We start from the raw sequence: 9,577 nt of genomic DNA on the forward strand, positions 1-9,577 counted from the left end.
ATTGATTAACCTCTATCAGCTACCTGCCTTTTCATATCAATTGAAGTAGCTCCGTACCCATTGATTGATTGATTATAATCAGATGTATCAGATTGTGTTGAGTGGCTGTATGCCAGATATCGATTAGTGTTGTTTAAGCAGCATCAGCACTCTAGCAACTAGCTAGCATGTGGCCTGGAGGGGCAGCTATAGACCAGCGGGATTGAGACAATTAGGGGGTTGATTGTAGTCCAAAAAGACAAGAAAAAGCAGATTAGATGAGGAGAATTAGGTCAAGTGATGATGGCTGGGACACGGAGGAGGACAGGGACGAGGAGGGGAGGATTGGGGTCAAAGAAGAAACTGATCACGGTGACCAGGGAGAGACTGGGGGAGGGAGAGAAGGTGAGAAGGAGGGAGGGAGGGAGGGAGGGAGGGAAGGAGGGAGGGAGGGAGGGAGGGAAGGAGGATATACAGCAGTGAGCCCAAGACAGGCACGTAACCTACAGCCACTCCTTCAGCTCATATCCTCTCTCCTTCTCCTTCTCTCTCCGTCTGTCTGGGGTTTTCCTCCGTCTCGTCACGTCTGAATCAGCACTGGCTTTTCCATTTGTTGTTTCCCAATCCCCCCCCCCTCCTCCTCCTCCTCCTCCCCCCCCCCCTCCTACTTCTTCTCTCCTCTCGTTCTTTTTTGCCCTCTCTCCCTCCACAGGCGGATCTCGGGCCAGCCTAATTAGCAGACACTTTTTTTATTGATCCGCCGGATTTGGGCCGAAATCCGCTGTCCGCTGTCTGACAGACGGATATGGTGGTCTAAAGTCTATCTGGGGGGGGGGGGGGGGGGTCTTGGAGAGTCCCCTTTAATTAGGCCCACCTGTTGACCCCCACCCCTAGGCAGAAGGCAAAGTCCTCTCCTCTATCCCCCTCAAGGCATGTTTTGGCTGTTGGGGGGCACGTCACGTGGGTGGCGTGTGGTTAAAGCAAGTGCTTATTGATTGGAATAATAATTGGAGTCTGTTTCCTGGGGATTCCAGAGTTAACATAAAGTTCATGCAAATACATCATATACTAGTTTCTGAATCTAAGATTCAGAGAATTCTATTGTATTGTACATTACATTTACGTTACAGTCATTTAGACACTTTTATCCAAAGCAACTTAGAATAGGCTAATTGGAAAACAACCATTGTATTGCATTCTCTTCTATTTTTATGTACCTACCCAGTTATTTTCTACTCTGTTCTATCAAACACAAATCACAAATGGGGGGGTCACAACACTTCGCCTCAAGTTCCTGCCTGCTCGACGCTGCCTGAAGTTCCTCTGAGAGTTTTCACAGGCCTGGCGTCAGACTAACTGCGTCTGAGTGTCCTCTGTGACTTCCTGCTAGGACATGCCAGCTCCTTAGACTCAGATCTGTATTGTAGGTCTTATTTGTAGGCTGACCTCCGGCATTAGGAGTAGGCTACTAGTGCAAAGTGCTCATTCTAAATGCACTTGCCATGACATAGTTGCGTATAGTTGCCCTCCTTCCATTATAGTTTGATGTCCATGTTGTTCTGTGTGCTGCTACAGTATGCATGCCTGACGGGGCCCGTGGCCGTACTGCGTGTGTCCGTACAGCTCATTACAAATTCATTTTAAATGCATTATTCATTTATTTTCTTAAATTCACTAAATAAATTTATTTAGCCTACATACAATAGGTTACTTGAAACAGTTCACTTTCCTTAATAGTCTACACTAATAAGCTAACCCAGCAATGGGGTGAGGTACAAATATAAAAAAAATGCAACACAACAATTTCCCCTCAAAGATTAATGAATCTTTGATCAATCAACCAATCAATCAATCAATCAATCAATCAATCAATCAATCAATCTATCTATCTATCTATCTATCTATCTATCTATCTATCTATCTATCTATCTATCTATCTATCTATCGATCATTACCTCTTACCTCTGCCCCAGCGACAGCACTGGGAACAGGATAACGTAAAAAACTACCTCACCGATTTTCATGACACTCGGTGGAGGGGTGTATTATGGGCCAACGTAGAACCCAATACATTTTGGAACTGTTCCGAATCACGGGGCAGATCCACGAATTAAAACAATGCGAAAACGAAAAATCCCCCCATTCATTGTCAATGGGGGGTATTGAAATGGACATATCTCGACGTGGAAAGGCCACAGACACACAGGGTTTAGACTGGAATAAAGCCCTCTACCTAATGAATGCAGCAATACCAAACATGTCCTCACATGCACGTGCGCGTGCACAGAATCAAAACAAATATTTGAGTGAAGCAAGGTCCCCGTTGAAGAGCTCTGAGTGAACAGAACCGCCCTCGCAACATAGTGGAAATAGCATAGCATCACGGTTAGCTGACATTTTCTGACTGGGAGTGAGATGATGATGAAATAAAAATATGTTTGGCTTATTATAAAACTGTGGCGGGACATGAAGCTAGTTACTTTATGTAACTAGGTAGAGATATTGGCCCCCAAATAATTGTACAACTTGTTTTAGTTTATTCTTGTAAATATGTAGGCTACGTCACCCCGGCACCTAGGCAACATGGTACAGGTAGGATACAAATGCTTGCCGTCCTCTAGCGTACCGTGCTGATATGGAAAAGCCCCATATATGTTAACTAGCTAGCTGGTAGCATTGATTCTGAACCGGCACACGAGCGACACACAGTGGCCGGGGTTGTGGAGGGATACAGGCAGACAGACGCAGACAGAAACCATGTGCACACGCAACAGTCGTTATAGTAAAGATTGTGTCCGTCCAAATCAAAATAGCTCATTGTCATTGATCACTTCCATGAATGAGTAAGGTTGCGTTTTAACTGTGACTCTGCTAGATGTCAGAGGGAAGAGGGCAATACTGGTCTTGTCAGCTGGATGCAGATCACAGTACAGTGATCCCAGTAATGTACAGTAGGCCTACTGTACAGTCATGGTGCAAAAACATCTGCAAACAACAATGCTGATGGTGCAGATGAGAACATATGTGACTCCTCCCACTCTTGCGAGCGCCCCACCATCCTTCCTCTGTGAAAGCGCATGAAGCAAAGGTGTGAAGTTTGTGGTGGGTTATTTTAGTCCCGCGCCAGTTTCTATGTCGGCTCTGGATCGGTGTGGGCACGCACACATGCAAGACAGTGTGAGCTCACTCTTATTTTCTCACAACAACAGCACCTTCCATTTTTACCATCATGGTGTGAATATCAACAAAAGGTTGAGCTCATTACCACTAAGGTAAAAAATAAGTGTGGCTATTTGGAATAAAAAGAGACAACAACTATTCTAATCTCTAACTCACAAGAAGATGAAAATGGCATATTACTGTATGAGTATTACTACTGATTTAACAGCGATCCACTTCGGTCAATGAGAAACCATAAGATACTATGGGATAAGAATGCTTCCCCCCCTAATCCCCCCTCCAGATGTGCCATCATCCATCATAACATCCTGAACCCCAGCACATCAGCCACCAAACAACACTCAGTCTCCATTGGCTTAGAAGAAGGAATGCCACTTCCTGTTATGCAGATGCTGTGAATACGGAGAATTAAAAGATTGAGAAGAAGACAACAACAGAGGAGAAGAAGAGGAGGCATCAGTTCTTAGCACGTGATCCCAAACTTGTGACAGATGTGGAGGAACTCATGACAGGGACTCTCTGGCAGGCTTAACCCTGTGCTGTTGTTGTGTTCGTGAAAAAACTAAAGAAGCAGAAGATAACACGTCTTGCGCTGCGTGTTTGCCTGTTTTGAAGATGACATGTCAAAGATGGTGTTTTGCTTTTGAACTAATGCCTGCTGGATTCTAGACCTCCATGGCCTGTACTGCACTGTAAATGGCTGCCAAATTAAGATCTGAACAGTTTTCAGTGAGCGAGCTCAGATTGTCTTGCTTCCTTCCTTTGAAGGAAGCAAGAACACAGAACGCCAAAAGAACACAGAACGCCAAAATACCGACGTTTCTAACAACTGGTGGGGAATAATGAATAGAGAAAAAAAGAATGCTGCTTAGGCTCCACTGATATATGTATTAAAAAGGAGAGGTGCTCATTACCGTGGGGGGAACCTGGTCAAAAATAAGATCGAGTAAAAACTCTGTAGCAAAGGCAAGGCACTCAAGTCTCCATAAGGTTTAAAAAGCCTTCATCAGGGGATGAAGGCATTACGCCGACACTCGTTGGGCAACTAGCCACTTTAATAAAGGCTTTTTAAACCTTATGGAGACTTGAGTGCCTTGCCTTTGCTACAGAGTTTTTACAGAGTTCTTATTTTTGAACATATGGGGAACTGAAAGGGTTGGGAGGGCGATGGGTTCGATGTTGGCCTCCTCCATTTCATTGGCCATGATGTCCGACTGTTGTACTCCTGTCTTGATCGGCCTGAGAGGACTCCCTGTAATTAAAACATCTCAGCCTTCCGTCCGCTCCCCTTCCTCATTCAGGTGAACGGGAGCCCCTGGAGAAGAGGCGTGAGCCCTCCTCACAAAGAAACCCCCGCTCAGACAACGACTGTCACAAACAAAGACACGGGAAGTTGATGAGAAGACAACAATCCTGTAGCACTTAAGTGATGAAACCTTGGGATAATGCAATCATATATTTAAGGTTGGCTGGGGGATAATCTTTAGGGTTGATGGGATCTAAAGTGGCGCACTAAGCCGGCTAGAGGCGGTAAACAAAGTACCCCGCGACGCTGACGTCACCGCGGCGAACGCCTACGGGTCTCGCCTGTTTCCTAAGAGGCGCCAGAACGAGGCCACCGTGTCGCGGTAGGGGAGGGGCTGCTGTTGCCGGGGAAGCTCTGGGATGGGGAATTCACCCACAGGGCCTTCGGATGGGGAAGCACGGCAGAAACAGTGAAATTAATCCTCTTTACTGCAAAGGTCTTCTGGATATCTGTTTGTCTGTTATCTGTTTACTGTTGTGAAGTGGTAGAGGTAAACAAGATAAGAGAGGGGAAGGGATGTTTGCAGGGAATGAGGAGGGATGGACAGATGGGTAAAGGTACAGTAGAGGAGAGGGGGAGAGAAAAACCAGAAAGATGTGGAAGACGTCTCTTTGTTTAGGAGGAAGACGGAGTGATCAGATAGACTTGAGATACAGAACGACTTAACATCAGGTAGACTTCAGGCAGACTTACAGGCAATAAACAGGCAATTCTGACTTCTTCAGAGACCCAGTGAGGCCTCTAGTACAGTAATATAGTATATCAGGTCCATATCAGGTCCATCAAGCTGAATTTACGGTGATAATAATATTATGGTCTTTCACTTTCACTCTGGCAGAGAGTGATTTTAACACAAATCTTTTCCATGACGAACTTTTAGGTGGATCCAATGTTATTTTGTTTTCATTTCATCTGATTCACAGGTGTACATGTCTTGGCAAGTATCTTTCCAACTTCCAACAATCACAAGACCTTCCTTAAACTATAGACCATGACACCATACAGTAGGAAATGCTATATCACCACCACCACCACCAACAACAACATCAGCTGTCTCCATCTAGAAACTCCCAGAGGGTGTGTTTGTCGACACATGGTTCGGCCATTCTTTACTGTAGTTCCCAGGTCAGAATGAAAGTCCCCTGATGTGTTTACTCCCTGAGTGTGGGCTGCAGAGGCGGGGAGGGACACCGGAGATGTGTCACGCTAAGCGACTGGGCTTAGACCGGTGGTTTGGCACCTGGCCCAGGATCTGTTAGGTATCTCTCCCCCTCCTGCACCACCACATCACAGAGCCAGCTGAGAGACCGACAGGCGGAGGTGACTAAGAAGCCAGAGAAGTAAACAACATTCCATGCCCGAAAGGTGCTCTCTCGGAGGGGGATCTGTTTTTGCCAAGTCGCTTCTCGAGTCATCCCAGCTAGACTGGCGCAGGCTGGTTCGTCGGCTTTCGCCTTAGCCCCGAGGCTATTCTACCCTGTGCCATGTGTGCATGTGCGTGTGCCGAGGATAAGAGAGGGTTTGAGGGGTGGGTTGTGCGCGGGGGATGGGGTGGTAGCATCTTAACTGACCCGTCGCTGAATGTGCTCCCCTGCTGCGCCCTTCTGGAGGGGAGGGGGTCTGCAGGGTGGGGGGTATTGGGGATCAGGGGCTTGAAGTGCAGGGGGGTTTTAAAGGCTCATATACAACCAATGGGATTAATTACAGAGTTCCACTTAATTGCCCTCAGAGCTTCTCTGGAGCATGTAGGAACCTGACGGCTATTTGCATAAGCTGTTAATTACGGACTCAGTCCCAAACAAACCAGGTGGAGCGTCACAGCTCTTACGCTACTCCGAGTTGCGCAGCGTCAGCGCTTTCCTCAACTGTTGGCTTCCCGCACGCGGCGCCGTGCACAGCGAGGTCCCGCAGAGACGGGCTGAGTTAAAAATATCAACTTAGACCTCAAGGTCTTCATCCCACTTATCCTTTCTGTCTGGCCGTGCTATTTTCATCCCTCCTTCCCTTCCCAAGCTGAGTTTCCCGATAGCTGGCTAAGTCTTCCCTCGCTAAAAAAAGAAAGAGGTGCAGCTGCAGAGAGACTAGCAGGACTGGGCTGGGCAGCGTGTGTCCAGGAGAGAGGTTGGGCGGTAGGATGTACAGCAGGAGAGAGATCGGTCAGCTGGCCTGTTGGCCCGATCCTGACCCCCAGCCCTAAGCCCCGGCCCAGACAGTCTGCAAATGAAAGAAATTAGCCCATGTAGCCACCGAGGAACTGCAAAAGAGCTGAGGGGAGTTAGCAACCCCCCCCCCCCCTCCCCAACACCCCCACACACACACACACACCGCCTTCTTGTCCCAAGCTTCTCTGCATGCGACAGTGAAGCGCCACCCAGGCCATATGGCAGCCAATTTACTGTGTGGGTGGGGGGTGTAGGGGGGGGGGGCTACGCAGACACAAACACGTATTTGAAAGTATACAAATGTACATGGGTTTCTCAATATGTGTTGTCTGTGTGTTGATTGAAACTCATTCTGAAACACATTCACAACTAGTATACATATTATACAGACTTTTCACCAAATCTACCTGCCCCGCCCCAAAAACACATTTTATCACAATGTATTCAAGCGTATGACAAACCTTCCTTATCCAAATGTATGCCAAATCATGTTAAGTAACATACTTTGGAGTTCCCTGATGCCCTCATCACACTGTATAAGCTATTGAGTTCAAGACACACTTATCTCTCAAGGAATCTCTTCACCTCCATCCACTGTCATTCTATATCGAGCTACAACAGCCTATTACAGCACCACGGTGATGTCACTGTCCCAGTCTAACTGACTTAAAGAGAATTCAGATTCTCCTTCTGTCCGGCTTCATGAAGCAAGCTGACGTTGTTTTTCCCTTTCCTGTCCTCTGCTCTCTCCCCTGCTCTCTGGGATGACCCAGACAGAGCCAGGTACAGAGAGACCAGCCCAGGTCTGTCCTCTGCTCTCTCCCCTGCTCTCTGGGATGACGCAGACAGAGCCAGGTACAGAGAGACCGGCCCAGGTCTGGCTTCCGCACCCACCTACCTCTCTCCGCTGGCCTGCTGACCCACATACTGGACTGGAACTGTGCCTGTGTGTCTAGTGTGTGTAGGTGGCGAGTGTGTGTCTGCGCGTAGGTGTGTGTGTGTAGGTGTGTGTGTGTCTGTGTGTCTGTGTGTGTGTGTGTCTGTGTGTCTGTGTGTGTGTGTGTGTGTATGTCATTGTAATATATGCTCTTAAAATAACCTACTGAGGATGGAAACAAAGCAGGCTATTTCAATGCAAATACACAGAACAATACACACACACAGAGTACCTTTCTCTCAGTGTGTGTGTGTGTGTGTGTGTGTGTGTGTGTGGGTGGGTGGGTGGGGGTGTGAAGCGGGGGAGTGATGCCAAGATGTTTAGGGAGCTAGATGTAGGTCAAGACGGGTATGAGAAGGACCAGCAGATTGCTCATTAATGGCCAAACCAAGCAAAAGTCCCTCAGTGTGTTTTTCAGTGGCATCAAGCCCACCATCTGTTAGGCTTTTATTCATTAATAAAGACTTTTTTACGCACGGCACTCCCTTGTGTGGGTGTGGGTGCGCGTGTGTGTGTGTGTGTGTGTGTGTGTGTGTGTGTGTGTGTGCACAGCCACTTGCGGCCAAGTGGACATTGATGCTGTTGTCTTAAACCAACAGTTGTGTGTCAATTGGCATACTTTCTTGTAATCCCGTCACATGACCAACTAGAGCTTATGACTGGACGAGAGCATGGACTAAAAAGCCTGTCCTCCCAACAAGACTTCAGGAGTTTTGGGTGGTAGAGCCAAGCGGGCAAACAACGGACACCTAACGGATCTTAACAAAGGGATTCCTGGACAAATACAAAGAGAGAGAAAAAAAGAGAGGGAGAGAGGGATGACTAATCAAAGACATGAGGATACAGCAGCTGAATGATTCCATCAAATGTAAGTCATCTGATTTAGTCAATGTGATTTATATGATTAATAGCGCACTGTATACATTCGTCTGAATTATTGGGTGTGATGGGAATGAATGGGATGATCTGTTGCCTTTTGGACTGTCTTGCTGGGGTGAACGAGCAGAGGAGGAGATGGGGGGGGGGGGGGGGGGGGGGTGTGAAAGCAGAGGAACGAGAGAGAATATGTAGGTTAGGGGGCTTTACTGTATATACTGTGGATAACCGGCAGGAAGCTACCTCGTAGGCCTGGTGGTAACAGGTGTGTCTAGTTGAGTTGATTGGCAGGGCATGGCTGGGTGCTTCTCATTAGATTGGAGACATGGTGATTGTCGTTCTCCTCCTTATTCTAATTCCATTTGGTTAACTTTATGGGCAGTTGGATTGAAACTATAAAGGTCTGTATCAATGAATTCAATTAGGAATGCACCGAATGAATTGCTTTTGTTCCAAATAAATGTTTTTCTTCCATTTGGTGTTTGTTTTGTTCATCTTCTTTTGGAAGGTACTCTTTTGATGATTGTATTGGCCATTGCTTATGTCACTTTGATAGCCACAGTTATGGTCTTGACATTTTTTTTGGCTGTGCATTAGAGTAAAAACTCTCAAGAGCTGTATGCAACACGTGTGCCTGTGTGTTTGTGGTTTTAATATCCAGTAACCCTAATGGGTTAAAACCACAAACACATTTGGGCCGTCTGTGGGGCTCTCCTCACGGTCTAATGCCAGGACCTGTTGACTCATAATAGGAGAGAGGTAGGGAAGGGGAAACAGAGAATCAGTCTGGTTCCCACAGCACATTGTTATGGCGCTGCACCACAATCAGGGTTTGCCGATGAACATTAACTCTTTACCAGCACACTGTAACTCACACTTCCTCACGTTTTTCCCTTTCCTCTAGACCGTGAGCTCTAACCAACATACCTGAACACAAGGGCCCAGTCCCAGCAAAACCAAAGAAACCCAACCGAAACCAGACCAGACCAAATTAGTGGTGTGAAGAGCAGAGGGCAGAGAGAGAGAGAGCGCAGAGAGAGAGAGTGCAAAGAAAGAGAGAGAGCACAGAGAGAGAGTGCGCGCAGAGGGAGAGCCAGAGAGCGCAGAGAGAGAGAGAGAGAGAGAGAGAGAGAGAGG

The sequence above is a fragment of the Borostomias antarcticus genome (genome assembly GCF_949987555.1).
Source record: "Borostomias antarcticus genome assembly, chromosome: 21".
Lineage (NCBI taxonomy): Eukaryota > Metazoa > Chordata > Actinopteri > Stomiiformes > Stomiidae > Borostomias > Borostomias antarcticus.